The 20,809-nt window shown below is 41.8% G+C and overlaps 1 protein-coding gene across 3 annotated transcripts in view; it reads left to right on the plus strand.

The window, feature by feature from the left end:
* Positions 1-2,570: 2,570 nt before the first annotated feature.
* Positions 2,571-20,809, plus strand: part of UGT8 (UDP glycosyltransferase 8) — a 71,142-nt gene continuing 52,903 nt past the window's right edge. For 2 of the 3 annotated variants that reach the window (XM_032781311.2, XM_032781313.2), the window contains exon 1: positions 2,571-3,158. The gene's annotated coding sequence lies outside the window, so the exon portion shown is untranslated. Of the gene's footprint in view, positions 3,159-3,519; positions 3,553-20,809 lie in introns of those variants that run through there. The other variant, XM_032781312.2, reaches the window with a different exon arrangement.

A 20,809-nucleotide genomic window follows, 5' to 3' on the forward strand; every position in this document is an offset into this window, starting at 1 on the left:
AGTTTTATCATAAATTGTAAACCTAGGTCTTTTCATGTGTGTATGGTTGCTTTACATGAGAATATTTCACCTGTCCTGTTTATGTAACACTTAAAAATCAGCAAAAGGGTTATAGAAATAAAATTTATTATGAAACAAAAGGCAAAAACTATTATGAACATAGTTTAGTCTATTCAGTGTCTACTCGCGCTTCTTGGCTTGTCTCTTGTATTCATTAAATGGAGCATCTCTTGTCCTGTCCAGCAATAGTCTGCAAGCATTGATGGGCTTCATTTGCCCTGATAGCGTTTCTCCATTGTTGCAATGTCCTGGTGAAATCGCTCTCCGTGGTCGTCACTCACTGCTCCGCAGTTCGGTGGAAAAAAATCTAGATGAGAGTGCAAAAAAATGTATCTTAGTGACATGTTGCAACCAAGGCTTTTGTATGCCTTGAGGAGGTTTCCACAACAACCTGTAGTTGTCTGCCCTGTTGTTCCGAGAAAATTTATTGCACTCGAACGAAGGCTCTGCTTTTCCTTTCCACGCAGGCATGGTCTAAATGCATCATCTCGAAGAAGTTCACGAATCTGAGGACCAACAAAGTACCTTCCTTTATCTTAGCTTCACTTAACCTTGAAATTTTCCATGGAGGTACTTGAAAGCTGCTTGTGTTTTGTCAATGGCTTGACAAAGTTCTTCATCAGACCCAGCTTTGATGTGTAGAGGGTGGTAACAAAATCTTCCTTGATTCAACAAGTGGTGGATGCTGAACACTTTTCCTCCAGGCTCCAGTTGACTATCAGAGTGGCCAATCTTCTTGATGTAGTGGGAATCTCTTGCACGACTCTCCATTCGCAGAGAAACAGCAGTACTTTGTGTATCCAGTCTGCAGACCAATCAAGAGAGCAACAACCTTCAAATCGCCACAAAGCTGCCACTGATGTTGGTCATAGTTTATGGACCTCAAAAGTTGTTTCATATTGTCATAGGTTCCTTCATATGAACTCCATGATCAACTGGATTGATGGCAAAACATTGCCATTATGCAGCAAAACAGCTTTAAGACTCATCTTTGATGAATCAATGAACAGTCTCCACTCATCTGGATTGTGAACGATGTTGAGGGCTACATTACACCATCGATGTTGTTGCAGGCTACAAGAATCACCTTCTATGAAGAAGAATGGGACAAGATCCTTTTGACGGTCATGGAACATGGAAACCCTAACATTACCTGCCAGAAGATTCGACTACTGTAGTCTGGGGCCAACAGCTAGACTAGAGCCAATCAACAATTTTAAGCATCATTTTCGTTCTCAGTGACCCAGAATTAGTAAAGTTTGACTACATTTATTTCAGAAGCATTTTGGCTGTAGAGCAGTGTTTTCAGCCTCATAACTATATACATGAAATTATAACCTATAACCTTACTGTAACAATTGCTACACCATCACTATAACAACCATGCTCAGTGGATTATGAGCCTTCCGAAGACACTCAGCTTGACAAACTTTGCATTGGATACCACACAGACATTTTAGAAAGATGAACATGGGGGTGTAGGGTATTCCCCTGAGGTACAGACCATCACACCATAGTACCTTACCTATCAGTTCTCTTATTGTTTTTAAAGTCCATTATCCTTATTTTGCTGCACTCTCTTCTTCCTTAGTTAAAGTCCCCCATTACTACTAGGTTTTGTGTTTTGGATATTTCTTTTATTTTGTCTGGAAATGTCTCATTCACCTTATTATCCTTATCTTGAAAATACCCACAGGTAAATCAGATGTATAAAAATTGATTCTAATAAACTTTCATGCTTGAGAACAAAAGTCACCTACTAACTCAAGGTGCTAGGAAGAAACTTCCTCTACATCCATTGTTCTGTGATTGTTCACTATAAGGTTTCTTGCATCTTCTCTGCAGAATCTGATACTAGCCAATATTGAAGACAAGTACTGGAGTAGATGTACTACTGGTCAGATTCAGAATAGTAATTCCTCTGTTCCTATCTACATTCCTAACTTTTAAAAAATCTTACATGTTTAACCATCAGTGCTTTGGAGCACAATGCAACCAGCACAACAGTGTCATGAAACAACATGGTCCAGCAGCCAATTGGTTCCGTATCCTAAGATTCAGATAATTCTGGTGCACTAGGACTTGGAATTTTGGGGTGTGGGAGCTGGGTAGGGGAGGATCCAAAAATTGTTCAGCTCCATCAGGATGCCGGTGAAAGAGCCCTGTTTTTTCATCACAGCTCACAAGAATGCGTAGGGGGTCTAGGGTTTTTTTTTTTTTTTTTTTTAAATATCCTGATTGGTTAAGCTTGTTCATGCAGGAAGTGGAATGTTGGGGACTGGGCTTTATCCCAAAGTAGCAACTGAAAGTCCAGCAGCAATTCTACTCTCCCTTTCAAGTCTTGTTTTCTTAACATAAAAGTTTCCTCCATGTGGCTGATACCTACCTCCTTTCGCTCCAGAGGGCTGCTGGGGGAACGGACAGGCTGATTGGAAAGAGGGAGAGCCGGTCCCGCCTGCTGGAGGCGGGGATAACGCACTGCCCTGTTGAGAGGTCCCTTCTGTATTGGGAGTCTGGGCAGTGTATGGAACTGGAAGGCGTTTCATTTGGAGAGCAGATCTCAGAGTGGGTGAAGAGGGTAAAACATACTCAATTTGGCTGACAGAACGACCTGGAAGCTGCATCAGCTTCCCCCTCCCGGGAGCTGCTCAGCTGTCAACGTGAAGAGTGTGGACATAGGCTCTAGAGGACATATGTCATTATCAGTCCATGTGCACAGGTTGTGTCAGGGTGTCTGGGGCACAGCGCTGAAGGGAGAGGCGTGGAGGAGGTAGAAGGACCTAATGAGGAGTTGAGGGGGGGTGAGTTTGGTCCCCTTCCCGATCCCCAGCTATCAGAGCCAGCAGAGTCCCGCAGAAGACTGAGAGGAGGGGGCAGCCGGGCTCTGCCTGTCCTGGGGAGCAGCAGCGGGCTTTCGGAAGAATCCCCAATTTGTATCAGGCACGGAAGAGGCCTGGGAAGAGTCAGACAACCCACTTCCCCGAGCCCGTTGTTATTCCGTGTGACAGCGGCCGGTGAAAGCTGGGCAGCGGAGAACAACCCCCGCTGTCTCCCGCCCAGCACAGAGACAGCGGCCAGAAGCGCAGTCCCGAAGCAAGGTAAGGGGCGGAGGGGCAGGGCTGCAGAAAGACCTGGATTATGCAGGACATCTATTGGGGGGGCGGGGTTGCGGGGTGTCCGCGGGGCACGGTGGGAGTGAGGGTGGGCTGGAGAGGAGCAGAGGGGGCTCACGGGAGAATAGGGGCTTGCACGGTGGGACTGAGGGACAGGTGCGAGGAGGGGAAGGGAAAGAACGGGAGAGGGGCTGGGGAGGGCTCACGAGGCTGGTTAGCGGCGGGAGGGAGGGGGGTACGCGCGCCTCGACTAAAGCGTCTCTGCAGCCCGCACAACTTCGCTCCGGAGTCCCGCCGTAGCAACGGGGCAGGAGAGCCGGGGTGGCCTCCGTGCGCGCCGGGATTGCACTCGGCCCTGCAGCAGCGGCTGGTCACCGAGGTGCGGCGATTTACTGCAGGTTCAGCGACGGGTATTGGCCCCGAAGCGGGCTGCGAGGGGTAGAGGCAGGAGGCTTTTATCCCTCCTCGTGGACATGCAACCCTCTCAGCCATCATATGATACGGAGGGGGCGGGGCACAAAGCCCCTCACCGGGGGCCATGGGCAAGCGAAGAAGGTGACTGGGCTGCGGCCAGTGCCCAAGTGGCCCATTGGCGCCGGCAGGCAGAGGAGAGGGGCACAGTGGCTCTGGGAGGTGTGCAGATCTGAAACCGGGATTTTCCTGCTGCTGGGTGACTTGTCTCAGGAGAATAAGGGGCAGGAAGGAAACTGAAACTGACTTTATTGGCACCAATGGAATCTCCACTGGAGGGTAGGGGGCTGCGCTGGGTGTCTGCACTGGACTCTTGGGGAAGATGCTGGTGGATGCATCTGTGTTGGTCTTGAGGAACCCACAGCAGTGTTAATACAAAGGCAGATGCCAGCTTTCTCCAGGGTGGCTAGACCTGGAGAGCTTGGGGAATAAAGCCTGGGCTTGAAGTAGCTAAGGGGAAAGAAAGGTTCTGCCTCTGACCCTGACTACGCCTGTTTTATGGCTGCAATAGGGGCCTCCCCTTCATCCTAGTCTTACCCACTAAGGAACAATGTGCATAAGATGAGATTGTGCAGTAGGTCTAGGTTTATAGGAGCTTCAGTTTTGTATGATAAAATGTCCCTAATGAGACAGTCATGCTCAGTTTGCATTTTAAATTAACATTTGCAGAGGTGGTTTGGCCAGTCACTTTGACAATAAAGGCCAACTATTCCTGCTTGATTACATAAAATTAGGCAGCTAAATCCTTATTTGGGGGTCTACCACAAATATTTAAATGCCTAAACAGATTTAGGTGCCTTTAAGTACCTACAGTTGAACATTTGGCCCTCAGAGAGCGTCTCCTACGTGTGCTGCCCTTTCACTGAATGATAAATTCAGTTTAATCAAAATTGCCTTGCTATTTAATAGAGTTCCAAACAATTATTTGGTTCCTACCTGCTCTACGGCTAAGAAGGTAGCTGAATCTTAGGCTAGGTCTACACTGGGTAGGGGGAGTGTTTTGACCTAAGATACGCAACTTCAGCTACATAAATAGCATAGCTGAAGTCGGTGTATCTTAGGTCGATTTACCTGGCCGTGAGGACAGCGGTGAGTTGACTGCGGCCACTTCCCCATCGACTCCGCTTCAAGGTCCAGAGTTGATGGGGATCGATTTTATTGCATCTACACTACATGTGAATAATCAATCCCCAATAGATCGATTGCTACCCGCCGATCTGGCAGGTAGTGTAGACGTACCCTTAGATTGGGAAGGAAAGGTTTTAATTAGTTTTGGTGTCTTAATTTGTATTAGCCAGGATCTTACTTCAGGGCTTAATTGCTTCTTGTGTAAAATGACATTAACATTTAAATGTTGAGATTTAATTAAATATAATTTAATCCACATGTCTTTGTCAATGTGTTTGGGGGGTGCAAATCTAGAGCAGTGAGGGGATATTTTCCCACCTTTCCTGCAACCCTGAATGCCTTACAATGCCTTGCTACTATAGCTCCCAGTCTGAGATGCTCACAGTTAGCAAGAAGCATGCAGGTCACACCCTGAGTGTCTGTGTGCTTAAATAGCCCTGGTTCAGAAGCTCTAACCCCAGCAACCTGTCTACAGCCCCTCTTTGGCTTCCACCAGCCTTGGTTACAACCAGCATTCCAGAAAGATGATTCCAACACATCCCCAATCCTGAATTTCTCCAAAACTGTGTGCCCTGCGTATCCAGCCCTCTCTTGAACAGCTCAGAGATATAATAAAGTTTTTTGATCCTCTAAAGAGGCAAAACAACATCACAAGTTTTCAGCTTAAGTGGGACTAAATACACCCTTCCCTTTAACCACAGCACTGAGTTCGTTTATAGTAAAATGAAAAGTTTATTTACAAAATAAACATGATTAAGTGAGTTCAAGTATAAGGAATGAAGACAGAAATAATCACAAGTAAAACCAAAATAAAATAGTCTTTATAAGGCTAAAACTTAAACTAGCAAGATATAGGCTTTATTCAAAATGGTTTCTCTCATCAGTCATTCTTCTTCCTAGCTATGGCTGACTTTCCCTCAGTCTACAAAAGTACAAGGTGCTGCTTCCCTTTTCTTCTAATGTGAAAGATCTTTATCTAAGCAGGTTTCACATCTATATTTTGTTCCAGAGGCTTCAACTCCCTTTCCCCTCTTGATTGAAGAACCTATCTTTATCAGTTTGCAAGAGATCTGTCTAGTGATGGATGGCAAAGGGAGACCTTGCTGATATTTTCCAAAGTTCAATGAATTTTTCTGAAGAGGCAGGATGATCTCATGTGTTTCTTTCCTTCCTGTGGGCTTTCCATCCTCCAATATGATTTCTATGTAAATAAGGCTTCCATTATTTCTGATTCTACTATGCTTGGAATGTGCCACCGTGCAACATGCCCCCTCATGGCTGGGCATAGTGTAGCAGATCTTTCCTCATCTAGTAGCATATGTTGAGAGCTCCTCCAGCAGTCTCCCTTCTCGTGACTCAGCCAGGTCACTTGAAAGTCTCTCCCCTACTGAGGTATCAGTGTCCCAAACAGACAGCAACCTACATGACTCCAGTCCACTAGTATGATGCCTTCTGTCCCTCCAGGGCTCCTTTTCTGGCAGAGTAGTGGCCCAAGTTTTTTAACGAGTCTCAACAGTGAAACTGGAATTATTACAAAAACAACTTCTGTCTCCTTCCTCAGGCTTCAGCCTTTAATCTGTCCAGGGTCCTCCACTTCTCTATTCTTCTACAGGCTTAACTTGTTGGAGTCTTGCCTCTACTCTGTCTATCCCAAGGCTTTTGGCTGGCCTTTTCTCAGGGCTACTCCAGGAGTCTTCGTCACTCCTGCTGAACTATCCTATCAGGGCCTATTCCAATATGTAAATTCCCTCCTGAAGCTCCTCTTCAGTTGAAAGCCTGCCTAGGCTTTTTTCCATGAGGCCCAGGTCCTGGCCTTTTGTCAGGGCTCATCCCTGGACCATGTTCCACACCAGTAGCTTCTTTGTATCCCTCTGGCTTCCCTTTGTTACTACTCTGAGTACAACTAGTGAGTTCTTCCTTCTATCTTCACCCCTTTCTACTTTGGGCTTCCTCTCTTTACAGGAACCACTCAGCAGCTTCTCCATGGGACTTCTCTTTAATTAGACCTTCCCCACCTTCCAAGTCCAGTCAGGTATATTAGTTGACCTTGGGCCCAAACTAACCTTTTCACCACCAGTATAGGGTAAATTCCCCAGCACAGTCCCCTTCCATGCTCCTCATCTTATTCCCATTTCCTTCTTGAATTCACTTCCCATCCACACAAGCTTACCATGCATAGTCCCCACTGTGGACTTGGAGCACTGGGAGAGCAGAGGGTTCTGATAAGGCCATTTGTTTACCATGTGATCCTCATTTTCTCTTCTTGCCTCTCATGAATTCACTTACCCTCTTATTCCCTTGTCACTGTTAAAAGGAAAGGGGGAAGCCAGCATGAGGGCACATTATTTCTGTACCAGAGAAGAAATGGTCAGGAGACTCCCTGATGGGATACCTCCTTTCTTAGCATGCACAGCTGTTCAGTTGGCATGGAACCTACCCACTTCAGATTCTCCTGCCTGATGAGGCCTCATTTAAATCAGCCATGGGGGAGAGAGAAAGAGCTCTGGAGAAACATAGTACCCCCACTATAGAAGAAGAAGAAGAAGAAAAAAGGAAAGATGTGGGCAGAGGGAAGAATCTCTTCCACAGGGTAGTTTCACTCCCCTAAGTTTGACCCTAGCAGTTCCTTTTATTTCCAGTTTGTGATTAGTTATAGTGGGATGCTCCTTCTGCCATAGTAATGCAGCTGGATTGCTCTGGATCAATTTGTTAGCCTTCCTGTGAATGCCAGGTATATGTGGTTATCCCATTACTATAGCTCTCATAAAATCTCTGAGTGACTATATTTTGAAATGTTGTTTGTCACCCTGGAGCAACTTACCCTACTCAGTGAACTTCACCTTACATAACATTGTGATTTTCCTCACACCTCATTCTGCATCTTGTTTATATTGTATTGCTCCTTGCATAGTAAAAAAAAGTCCAGATTTAGCACCTTTCCACAAATGTGTATTTAGCTGGGGAAGACTTCTGTTTGCATTTACCATGCTTCCTTTTCTGTTCTTCTGGCTTCCACCACACTCCTAGCAACTACATGCATTTTGAACTCTCATCACCAGTGGATGATTACAGTGTGTGCGTTGCATCCTCCTAGCACTCACAACTCTCCAGGTGAAGTAAGCCAAAGTAACCATTTACACTACTCATTAATTTTCCCATTTCTCCAAATTCTACCTTAACTTACACTTCTGCAGTTCCATTCAAAGCACCGGTGTTCCCTGGGTGTAACAAAGCAGAATTTAGTTCAAAATTGGTGAAGAAAGAGGCTTAAAACTTCAGAATGCTCTACCAAAACTCCTTCAGATCCATCCTATGAAATGTTAGCGAATGTAAAGAGAGCAGCAAACAAAATATTCAACTTGGGTGCTTAAATTAGACAACTAAATTCATATTTAGGTACATAAACAAGTGATTTTGAGAAGTGCTGAGTGCCCACAGCTGTCAGGGGCTTCAAACATTTCTTTACAGATGTAGGTAACTAACCTGAAGCACCCTAGTCTGAAAATGTTAGTCAGGAGCTCTATAAGAACACCATTAAACTAGTAGAATATTAGAATTGCAAGTATCTTTTCAAAAACCCATTCTACACATTAAGATAAAAACAAATAGAATGCTAAGAATATTCTGCATATAGTGCATAGGAGTTTCTAAGAAGCCCTGAGTTTCTAAAAAGGGCAATGCATATTTGTTTTATTTATTTTAATAGTTATAGTAAATGTTTTACCATGCTGGAAGGCAGAGAGAATGTGTGCTGAATAATCCTGCTGTGTTTGAGGTGTGAGCTAGGGTTCCAAGCAGCTTGGCATTATTATGACTTAAGTGGTTTTAAGAACATGAAGCTAGGAGAACTTTAAGCATCTAAGGAATCTAAGTGCTATAAGGTTAGGGAGCAGCTGAGCAGAGTTTTAAGAGTAAATATACCCACTTAAAATCATTGTTGGTCATGTGTATTATTTACATTATGCGGGTATTCTAGGCATTTTCCAATACAAAGTGATGGTGACACTTTGTTTAGGTTTTACATCCAAGCTGTCCCCATCAGCCTCCTGCCCTACCAGCTGCAAACTCAGTTATTCTCCTCTTTATATTGGCTCTCTATTCTTGATATAAAAACTTTGTTTTTAAACTAAGTACGCTGCATTCATCTCCCCTACATTTTCCCTCAAAAATTAACCTTCCTGCATTTTCCCAGCCTCAGATTCAGCATCTTTACATTAATCTCTCCCGACATTCCACATTGATCTTCATTCACTGCTGACATCAGAGATTGGCAGGAAGTGTACTGGGGATGTGAAAACATGTTGCTACATCTCCATCAACAATTGGAGTCTTTGTCTTCTGATGTGCAAGTTATATTTCAGAGGGGTACTGTTGGGGCTCCTACTTTATATGTCATTCTGATGTGGGAGCTGAGTCTCCTGGACCAAGTGCCCATGGGATTTACAGTTGCTTAGTCTAGAGTGGGTGAGCAGTAATTAATTATATTACTGTGGCACCCAGTAATTGACTACTATGAACATGAGCTCAATACTGAAACTTGCAAGACAAGGTCGCAGTTTCAAAATGACATTTAAATGACAAAAGTCTTCCATTTTTTGAAAAAATATGCTGCTATGCTCAGTAGATTTTTCCAGAATCCAATAATCTTTTCAGAAAAGAAATATTTAATAACTCACACAGCCTTAGTCAGCACTGCATCAGTCTCTAAAGTCTGCTCTCTTGTCCTGACGACCTAGTCAAGCTTGAAATTTCTATATTGCTGTTTATGAGAACTAACATGAATGTGCAAACCATAGCATATTATGTATTTCATATAACAAGTACTAACTTTTAGGTACATCATGTTCATTAGTTTTCATATTTAATACAATACTTTTTTTTAATATATGTATGCTTAGATGAAAACTAATGGACATGGTGTACCTTACAAATTAGTACTTGTTATACGAAATATATAATACACCGAGAAGCAATATTTATAGAGGCAGGAAAGCAAGTTTATTATGAGTAAGGGGCAGTTTCAAATCCAAGCTCTGATAATCAGAAGTAAAACTTACAGGAATCTTTTACTTTTACTCTGTCATAGGAAAGTGAGAAGGAGTAAAGTATTAAACTAGTTCTGTTGATTTTTATCCTTCATGCTAAGAAAAGTACCTTTAAGTATGTAAATTCTAAAACAAAGTCAAATCAAGGATGACCAAGCTATAAGATATATCATTTTGAAATGTCCTACAGGATCAGTGATTTAAGGGTTGTGTGAAGCAGTGCCCTTCAAAAATGGTCTTCTGGAAAAATAGTAACTTACACAAACCTTAATAAATAAAGTTACTTTAATTGATCTGAATTGAACAAGCTTGCCAGCAAGCATAATTAAAACATGTATTTTAATAAAGTTTTATTTCCACTACAGTATTTGACATACCTGATATATCTTACTTTCCAATTTTAATCATGTGATTTAGTAAAGTTTGGTCACTTGTTGTAGAATGAAGCAAAACAAAATAATTCTTTATTGCCCTTTTAATGTTTCTAGATGCTTGGCTGTCATATGATGGCGTGAAATGCGGATAGCTTGTACCACGCTGGAGCTAGCTATACTAGAAACAAAATGCCAGGGCATCAGTTCTCCCCCTAAATGGTTTATTTTAAAATTAAACCCCAGTCTGAGTGAAATACAATTATTATTGTTTTTTACCAAACCATTGCAGTTTCAAACTCTGTTGTTGATCCTTTCGGTCAAATTCTGCACTATGACCCGTAGAATCCTACTGAAGTATCCAAGAGCGCATACCCTGCATTCTTCTCAGCCCTCTCAAAGACGTAAACAAGCCTTTTAAAATACATCTACTGTTCATCATATTGCACTGTAACTTCTCTCCTCTGCCATTACCACAGAGTAGTGCTTCCATGGAAAGACCTATAGTTGATGGATATGTTTTAAATAAACTGCAACTTTTGATACTTAAGAAAAAGTTCCTAATTTTATACTGTCATATGCTAGTCTACAGGCTTCAGACATGTTTCCTCCCTCCCACCAGAGGGAGACAAAACACTGAGGCTTTAATACAGTATCATCTTCATTACACATGCCACTTTGGTTGTCAGCCTCCGCCAGATGAAGGTCCGTGTAACCCGTGGGAGTTTAGGTAGGCCTGGTACCCTCTAAGCCTCTGGGGTTTGCCATCTACCCTTGGATTTCCCTATGCTCCCCTTGCATCTACAGCACAGGCTGCTGGTTCTTTACTTCCCTCTGTGTTTCTGCTTGCATGGGCCAGGAGTGACTGGGAGTGAGCTGCTTCTGTGTGCTCCACCCCCCCGCCCCACACTCCAGGAGCGGCTCAGAGATCTTTGGTTAGAAGTCTCTTCTACCTCTGACTGTTTCCTGATACGGTACTGAGTGTAATACACACTCTCTCTCTGCAGGTAAAAGGCTTTCCTCTTGTCCCCCTCATTTACTCTCATTCCTCCACTTTACCCGGGTGTCTGATAAGCAAATGGTGGTTAATGGTGACTGATTTGTGTGCTCCGTTCGGTTATTAAAATATATTGGTTGTATTTTTGGTAGTAGCGAAGCTTCACAAGAAAAATATTTTGCATGAAGGTGAATATGTTTTGGCATTATTAAGATAGTGGACACCTAATATTATAATAAACTCATTAGCCCTGAACCTATGATCCTCAGTTTCATAAATCGTCCTTTGACTTGATTATTAGTTTTACCCTGTGTGAACAGATCCAACTTCAGTAGAACACAGCTTTAATCTTTTTGATAGCAGTAGTAGCCCATCTAGGCTGTTCCAACATTGTCTTCATTCCCTGTAATTCTAGAGCATGAAGTCTCATTTTAAGCATCTGTTTCGGAGAGTTACTAGTATTATGCTAGCAGAAATTATGTATCTCAATTATTATTAAACATTTGTATATTAGGACTATATCATGCTTTAGAAAATTTTGATTCTAAACTATTTTTAAGGACTTTTCTTAAAACAATGTTTTAGATTGCATCAGCACTTTTGAATGTAATTATCCAAGAGAGTTGCATATTAGAAGTAAGCCTGACAGTTTTGGAAGAGGAAGAGAAGTTTGTCCCTCTAAGAATAATAATTTCACCACTGACATTCCTATCATGGCTGGACATGGTATAACAAGCTCTCCTTGACTACAGTACCCTGTTGCAGCTGCTCTAGTCCTTTAGTGATCTGCCTCATCTCACTACTTGGCCCTCCAGCCAATTCACTTTTTTACCCATTGTAGGGTTATTGAGTCCAGTGCCCTTCATCAGGTATTCAACCACAGCTTTGGGTCCCAACATCTTTACACTCATGCATCTCAGGGTTTTCTAGTGTCCTTATCCTTCTCTGTGTGTGTGTGTGTGTGTGGGAGGGGTGGGGTTGGGAAGGGGGGCCTCACGCCACTTTCTCACAAGGCTGATAGAGAAACTTAGGCCTTCCTACTATGGTGCATCCCAGCCTAAAGACCCTTTGGTATGCAGGTAAAGTCTATCTACTCAGACCTGCTCCCGACCCTGTCACTTATACCTGTTACCAGGCATCCCCCACAGCCTCTCTACATTCACTTCTCTGTCAGGGGTGGGACTGGTGTCCCTCCCTTAGAATCCCTCAACAAATCCCAAACCCAAAATACAAACAAACTAACTCTGCCCTCCTTGAGGTTGACCTTTCATCTCTGTTAAGCATCCCCTGTTCTGTTCAAGGTCTCTGTCTGTTTAGAAGTCCAGATTCTTCCCTTTTACCTAGGCTCCTATTCTCAATGGACTACAGAGTTTCTTCCTATTGTCCATCTAGTCTGGGCGTTGTCTCTTTATTCTAACCAAACACCTCCTTACCCAGCTGGGGCTCCTCTTTATTTGTCCCTGGCCTACCTCCCAGGTGCAGTCAGGTGCCTTAATTGACTCTCCAGTCCCAGTTAACCTTTTCATTACCTGTGAACGCTACATACTCCATTATAGCCCCTTTTAAGTAAGGTGCATTTAATACTGATTCTTCTTCATTATTTTCTTCTTCAATGTAAAAGTTTGTTTAATTTACCTCTAAATTTGTATTAGTTGAAGTCAGGTAAAATCGGGTATATAAACAGCTGTCTGCCCCCAAAAACTTCCATAAGTTATCTTGCAGGCATCTCAAATCTTTATACAAAATCAGCGGACTCCCTCAGTAAACCCCCCTGACAGTCAGAACAAACCACTCAGTGCTTTGACTGAAGCCATCAGATCTGTTCTCCACTTCCCATCTAGCAGCTGTAATATTTTTTATACCATGCTCTCAAACCCTATATGCTGCTTCAATGGATGGATTGGGAGTGCAGCTGTTTTTATTAAAAATGAGATGAATAAAGAGTAAATGCAATATTCTGTCTTCAGCTGTACGTGCAGGGCTCCCATTGACTTCTTAAAAGGCACTTTCAGTGATTTGAATAGGAGCCCATAGCTGCAGTCAAGTCCAAAGTTTGTACCTATTCATGTTTATACCTAAACAATTACAAGACAGAATAATACACGGTTTCAGTGATCCATAACAAGATACATGATAAGAAAACCCCAATATAAATCCATATGTCTGCTGTAGTTGCTGTAGGATCTTTCTCCCCCACGCTGCACAATGCATTATTTCTACATTGTTTTGTGGGTCTTAGACCTTTGGTACCGTCATCCCTGTTAGAACTGCACTGGCTGCAGTAGAATGACATGAGAGTGGCCCATTTTCTTAACACTTCTGTAGCAAGTTTGTTTCTTACCCCAAATTGCAGATTCCTAACTTTCTCTTTAAAGCCCATTCTCAGTGGTTCTGACTGAATTTAGTGCTCACAAAAAATACTGGAGTGACTAGAGTGATTTACCTGTAGAACATATAGAACACAGACAGCATCATTACAAGCATAGGTTTCAAACCTGCAGATGATAGCTTGCAGGTGGAGCAGTCCAGCTGCACTTACTCAGATGCAGTATCTTGCCTTCCCTCATATCTGACCTGGTGGGACCACCTTTAATGGCAAGACAGTAATTCAGTCTCCCTGTTCATTCAGTCATTTTCCTTTCTTCTAAGATTGGTGATATGTGGTCTAATTAATGCTAATTTGGTTGCATTGCCTTGTAACACTCCCAATATGAGTGCTGCATGACTGACATTAAAACTAACCCTCCCCCCAAACATACTTTACAATTCTTTGATTTTTTTTCCCAAAGGTATTTTGTTTGGAATAAAAATGGAAAGTAAGTCCTTTTCTTCTTTTCTGTTCATTCCCCTGTTTTTGATGTCCTCTGCATGATGTACACAGCTTGTAACCTTCTGAAATGTCACCTCCTTTCTGTTTGACTACTGCACCTAACCTTTGGCTTGGAATGTAGGCATATGATTTCCTTAACTGCCTCTATAAAGCCATTCTATTAGTAATATAGTGGAGAATTCAGGGTGTGTCAGAATCATTGTCCAATAAAATTTACACCACACAAACTTTTCAGACCAACTTCAAACCAGGATATAAGTGGGTGCACCTCTGCTTAAGTCAGTGGAATTGGGCCAAGTCTGAACATGGCCCGTTACCCACAATTCTAAGGTATTTGAGGTACGATAAAATGACTGGCATCTTGCCATTACTTCAGTTCAGCAGTTTTAACTATAGTAATGACCTTCAATAATGACCTTCACGTTGTTTCTGATGTTTAAAAATACAAAAAGAAAATACATTTTTAAAACATATAAGCCCATAAAGGCCTGACCTGTATTTCCTTAATAAAGTGGTGCTTAATGAGAGTTTAGCCTAATTTGCCTCATTCAGACAAAATTCCTGTTGACATCTGTGGGAGTTTGACCAGAGTAGAGAGAGTGCAGAATTGGGCCTTTGACGAAACTTGTGACATTGAAATCCACTTCAGCCTTTTTTAAAATTTCTTGTTCTACTGCTCTGTTTAAAACTGATTTCTATATTCATCTCCCTGTCTCATTTTTGAATTAATTGATTTGTTTTGTTTTCATTTCTTTTCCATTTTCAAATTTAAACTCTAGCAGTATAAATGTTATTATTACTAGTAGTCTTAATAACAAGAATAATATCTACCTCTTATATAGCACTTTTCATCAGTGCTTTTCGAAAGAGGTCAGTAGCATTCTCATCAACATTATTAGCAACTTTCAGTCCCTAGCTGAACACTTCACCTATGATCTGGTTTATAGTGTGATAAAAAAGCTCTACTGTATAGTACTTCCCTAAGCAGCATTTGCTGTCATTGATCATAGAAAGTGGGTCTGCCAGTAGTGATGACATTGTATTGCTTACAGTTTTGTGTTTCGTAGCATGAAGGGTGACCTCTGATGGCAGCACTAAGAGATACATTTACTGATGTTGATTCTGATTGTGTGTGCCCATTGGGAAATACAAAACAGTCTGACCCACAATACTCCAGCCCTGGGCCGATCTTAAGCAAATGTTATAAAACATACCAAATTATATGATGAAGATCCACTCTCCATGTTTGGAAATTACAGATTTACAATCTTGTAATGATATGTATGTATGTGGTTGAGAAAAACATAAGTCTAATAAACACATTAATGATTAACCCAGTTGCCCATCTATACTGTTTGTCCCTTTCGATCTGTTCCAAATCAGGGAATATAATTTGATTTCATTCCAGTTTAATATTTAAAATAAAAAGCCCCAAAAGATTTTAACAGCTCCACAAACACAATTTATATTCCTTGCTCTGAAGTTTTGATTTTATTTAGGAGATTATAGAGTAATGAGAAAAAACAACATTGCAGGTGGATGGAAAGATTCAAATAGTTAAATCTCTCAGAGCTTTTCCAAAGCAGTGGCTGTAATTTGCAACCTACCTAAATCTCCGTTTTTTCTGTTTTGTAATTGAATAGTATCTTGTGATACATATCCACTAGCTTTGAGAAGAGCCTAATTCATTGTTGACCAGGATTTGAATTCAGATCTCTAGGGGTGAAAAATCTAGTTTATTAATCTGATGTTTTTCTGAGCTCCTTTATATGCTCTGGTAACTCAAGTAACTCAAAATCTTTTTGTAGGGCGATGAGAGATCTACGGCTAGAAAGATTGCTCATTTGCTGCCATTGCATCCCTGCTGCTTAATATGAAGGGCACCTTTCAATCCATGGTTTCATTTTTTTGCTGGCTAGATTTAAAAAATAAACAAAAAAATTAGTGTGTTTAGAAGAGTGAATATGAGTGGATAGAAGGTAGTGACATTAATATTAGCAATGCTTTCCCTGTTTTGCCTGCTGGTAAAAATTACAAGCAGGCCACTTTTAGTTCAATCAAAACATTGCTTTTTTTGCCCTATTGACTTCTTTGGGAGTTTACCCAGAAGTGCAAGAACAGGATCTAAAGTCTAGATTTTGCAAGATGCTCTATGGAGCTGGACCTCTGTGATGATGTCAAGCCTGACTGATTTCAGAGAGGCTCTACACAGGTGAAAGGGGCGCCTGTGGATCAAGCTGTAAGTCTGGAGATTGAGTTTGATTTCAAGTGGATTGAAGAACAGTGAAATTGTTATTGCAATTCTAGCTCCTGCTTTATCCGTTTTGGGAAGGCGAGAGGTTTGGAGTAGTGTGTTTTGGGTTTTTGTTTTTTTATAATTTCAAAAAGTCATTGTTTTTAGCATTTTGTTATAAAGGAAATGTGTTCAGAAATCCAGGAATTCTTCAGGTCTACAGAAAAAATGTGTTCATCTACTGGTCGTCTGTGTTTGTGCTTAGTTTGCTTTAGCAGGCCATTAAGATCTTCACATTCTTTATGTGTAGTAGTTAGAATGGGTTTAATGGTTAACCTTTTGATTATTGCAATATTTAACTTTCTCTTCCCACACCCCCTTATGCAAAGTGCTTAGTTACAAATACTACTCCAATTTAAAAAAAAACCCCAAAACTATTGGTTTCTTGCTTCCTTTTGGCTCAGGGCAGTAAGGGTTTAAATTCAGTGCTAGGTTTCTGAATAACTTTAATTTTTAAAAAAAACTGTCAATCTTCTGTTTTACAGGGATATTGACAATCTGTTTAGGCCCACAATTTTTTCTTATTTTATTGAAAGCAAATTCTAGGAAAAATCTTGGAAAGGAAATCTTTTATTTTTAATAATTATCAAAATGAATTTGAAGGAAAATGTGTTTGCCTTCATGACATTTTAATGAAGCACAGAAATATTAGTGACTTGTTTGGGTTTTGTGTGTGTGCCTATTTTCTGCTGTATTCAGCAGCCTAGCATAACAGCCTGTTGACATTTAGATCAAATCTGCTTTGTTGGTCAGATAAGTTAACTTTTGAGAAAGAGGCATAGGCTAATGGCCTGAGAATGATAGGGTTGCCAGGCATCTGGTTTTTGACTGGAATGCCTGGTTGAAAAGTGACGTTAGTGGTTCCAGTCAGCACAGCTAACCAGGCCACTAAAAATCTCAATCTGATTGGCTCCGTGCGGCTCCTGGAAGTGGCCAGCCTGTTCCTCCAGCTCCTAGGTGCAGGGGCGGTCTGCCCACAGCACAGGCGTGTCCTGAGCACCAGCTCTACAGCTCTCATTGGCTGGGAACTGCAGCCAATGGGAGCTGTGGGAGCAGCGCCTGTGGACGGGGACAGCATGCAGAGCCCCCTGGCCACCACTGCGCCTAGGAAACAGAGGGAAATGCCAACCGCTTCTGGGAGCCGTCTGAGGTAAGTGCCGACTGAAGCCTGCACCCCCTCCCGCACCCCAACCCCTCACTCTGAACCCCTTGACCTGAGCCAGGAGCCCCCTCCTGCATCGCAAACCCCTCATTCCTGGTCCCACCCCAGAGCCCATACTCTAGCCGGAGTCGTCACCCCCCCCACAACCTTTGGCCCAGCCTGAAGCCTCCTCCCACTCCAAACTCCTTGGCCTGACCCCTCCAGCCCAGAGCCCCCTCTTGCGCCCCAAACCCATTATCCCTGGCCCCACTCCAGAGCCTGCACCCACAACCGGAGCCCTCACCTCCTCCTGCACCCCAATCCCTTGCTTCAGCCCAGTGAAAATCAGCGAGTGAGTGAAGGTGGGGAGAGTGAGTGTCGGAGGGAGGGAGAATAGAGTGAGTGGGGTGGAGCCTCAGAGAAGGGGTGGGGCAAGAATGTTTGGTTTTCTGAAATCAGAAAGTTGGCAACCCTAGAGTTGGAGCTAGAAAGCTCCTAGATTCTGTTTCTAATTCTGCTACTGACTAGCTGAGCTTGACATGTCCTGATGGAACCACTGCAGCAAACACAACTACGATTAGCCCTTGGGCTGCTGTAAGTTACATCAAAGGATAGAATTCTGCTTTCATGTACACCTGTGTAACCCCAGTGTCTATCCTTAGGCCCTGGCAGATACTGAACATCTCCAGTTAGGTGCTGAAATCCATCAAAGACTCCCATCAAAGTCAGCGGGTATCAAGGGCTCTGAGGAACTTCCTGGAAATGCCCAGCATGTTCCAAAACTGGTTTCTCACAGAACACTACTGACACAAATAGCTTGAAGAGAAGCAGCATGGTCTAATGGATTAAGCATGGGACTGAAAACTGGGTTTAACTCAATTTTATCAATGGTTTGTTTTGTTGCCTTAAATAAATCACTTAACCTCTCTGTCTCAATTTCTCCCATCTGTAAAATGGGAATAATAATATTTAACAGTGATGTTGTGAGGATTGATTAGTATGCAAACTGCTGTGTTAATTCATGTCTTGGGGCAGCTCCTTAGCAGTGCCAGAGTGTAGTCCTTTCCAATCCCCTAATCCTGAGCTGGCTCAGGGCTGAAATGGCCTCTATTGTAATTTAAGTAAGCCAAGAGCTGATATTAGTAGCGTTTGCTGGAACAGTCTTATTGGGACATCTGTTCTGTCAGAAGATCAGACAGAGCCCTTTGTGCTCTGACATGGGTCTGGTACACTCTATACTACCTGAGGATTCCCGTCTGTTAGGGGAAATCATCACCAACCTCAATAAGGCATCTCTTTGGGATCAAGAGTATAGCCCTTTGTGCTCTGACATGGGTCTGGTACACACTGTGCTACCTGAGGATTCCCGTCTGCTGGGGGAAATCATCACCAACCTCAATAGGGCATTGCTTTGGGATCAAGAGCCCTTTATGTCTAATATTAATGTTTCTGTTAGGGATTATGTATGTATTGTTGTTAGCAAACAAAGCTCATCAACTGCAATGGGAGTTTTTGTAATACATTTTGAAACATTGTATTGGTACTGAAAAGAATGCTAATAGTGAAGGGATTGTGTTTCTTCTGCATTTGTATTGACTGGATAATGGTTTCAAAGGAGGAATATTGTGTCATTGCTGCAATATTAATGTGCATTGCTAAAAAATGTGAATGAGCAATCTGAGGATATTTATTACTTTTTATTTTATTTTTCATTGATTCTTTTTATGCTGCAACAGCAATATAATACTATTTGTAGTCAACAAAGCATAAGAATTAAGGTACTCTACATTGCACATATTAACACTGCAGTTTCATTGAGGAGTTCTGCTGACATTGTGTTACCATAACCCTCAGATGGAATTACAGCTTTAATTTATGTAGCTTTTGGGGGTACGTATGTAACATAATACATGGAAAAATACACCCTTTGGTTACATAGTGTAGTTACCTCTTCACTGAGATTAGAGGGGATCTCTTTAGAACACTCCCAGCCTGTGCCAGCCCGTTTCTTTCCTATTGATGTTAAGAATGTAAACACCTGTTTATTTCTCAATAAGAATATTATGCTGTCATGTTTTATGTGTAATTTCATATTTGTTAACTGAAGTTGTACTTTATTACTATAAGAATGTTTATAGCCCGAGGAGATGTAGTTGCTAAATGTTTATAGTAATTTTATTAGATGCAGTTCAGTTAATCATTGATTTTATTATTGGCTGTTTTATGGAAGAATTGATTAATAAATTTGTAGATTTCAAGACCAGAAGGGACCACTGTGATCATCTAGTCTGATCTCCTGTATAACACAGGACACAGAACTCCCCCTCCCTCCCCAAAATTCCTAGAGCAGATATTTTTAGAAAAAAAAATCCAATCTTGATTTTAAAATCATCAGTGATGGAGAATCCACCATGACCCTTGGTAAATTGTTCCGAAGGTTAATTATCCTCACTGTTAAAAATTTAAGCCCTATTTCCAATCTGAATTTGTCTGGGTTCCACTTCCAACCCTGGTATCACGTTAAACCTTTCTCTGCTAGCCTGAAGACTCTATTATTAAATATTTGTATTTACAGACTGTAATCAAGTTACCCTTTAATCGTCTCTTTATTACACTAAATAGATAGAGCTCCTTGAGTCGATCCCTATAAGGAAGGTGTTCTCATTCTTTATTCATTCTTGTGGCCCTTCTCTGAATCCTCTCTAATTTATCAACATAACATCCTTCTTGAATTGTGGACAACAGACCTGGACACAGTGCAATTGCTAGACCAGGGTAGGCACACGTGCCCAATTCTAAACTACATCTTTGTCCTGGATTGCACCTGAGCAGCCACGAAAGTTTTGACATATCTGTCTGTTCACAGTGCAATTACATAGGTTTATCATCAGCGCTGATAAACACAGCCTCTCTTATACAGTCATGTGCTGATCTTGCAGTTAACAGAGGACACAGTAACCCTGTCAGCAGAGTGATTCTTTGAGATTCAATCAGTGTGATCTCCCAAGTGATATCCAGTACCTTCTGCAGACCTTGGTATTATTTTTAGTGAAGATTGGGGCTCCAGAGAAAGTGAAATAATTCCTAATGTGTTAAGCAGAGGAACTGAGGTTGAAAGAAAAGTTTCCTCTACTTGTAGCCAAAAATATTACAGATTTATGCACAAGCAGAATTTGTGTGCAGCTGTTTATAGAAGATCAGCTAATGACATGTTTAACAACTCAGTTTGTGCAAGCAAATTCACATTTGCAAGCATATGTAAAGGTGCTGTATGTCAGCTTTTAACAGAAACAAATTGTTTCTTTCAGCTTATGTATATTATACATTTTGGAAAATGTTTTCTGTTTATTTCCAGACCAA

The sequence above is a fragment of the Chelonoidis abingdonii genome, chromosome 5 (assembly GCF_003597395.2).
Source record: "Chelonoidis abingdonii isolate Lonesome George chromosome 5, CheloAbing_2.0, whole genome shotgun sequence".
Lineage (NCBI taxonomy): Eukaryota > Metazoa > Chordata > Testudines > Testudinidae > Chelonoidis > Chelonoidis abingdonii.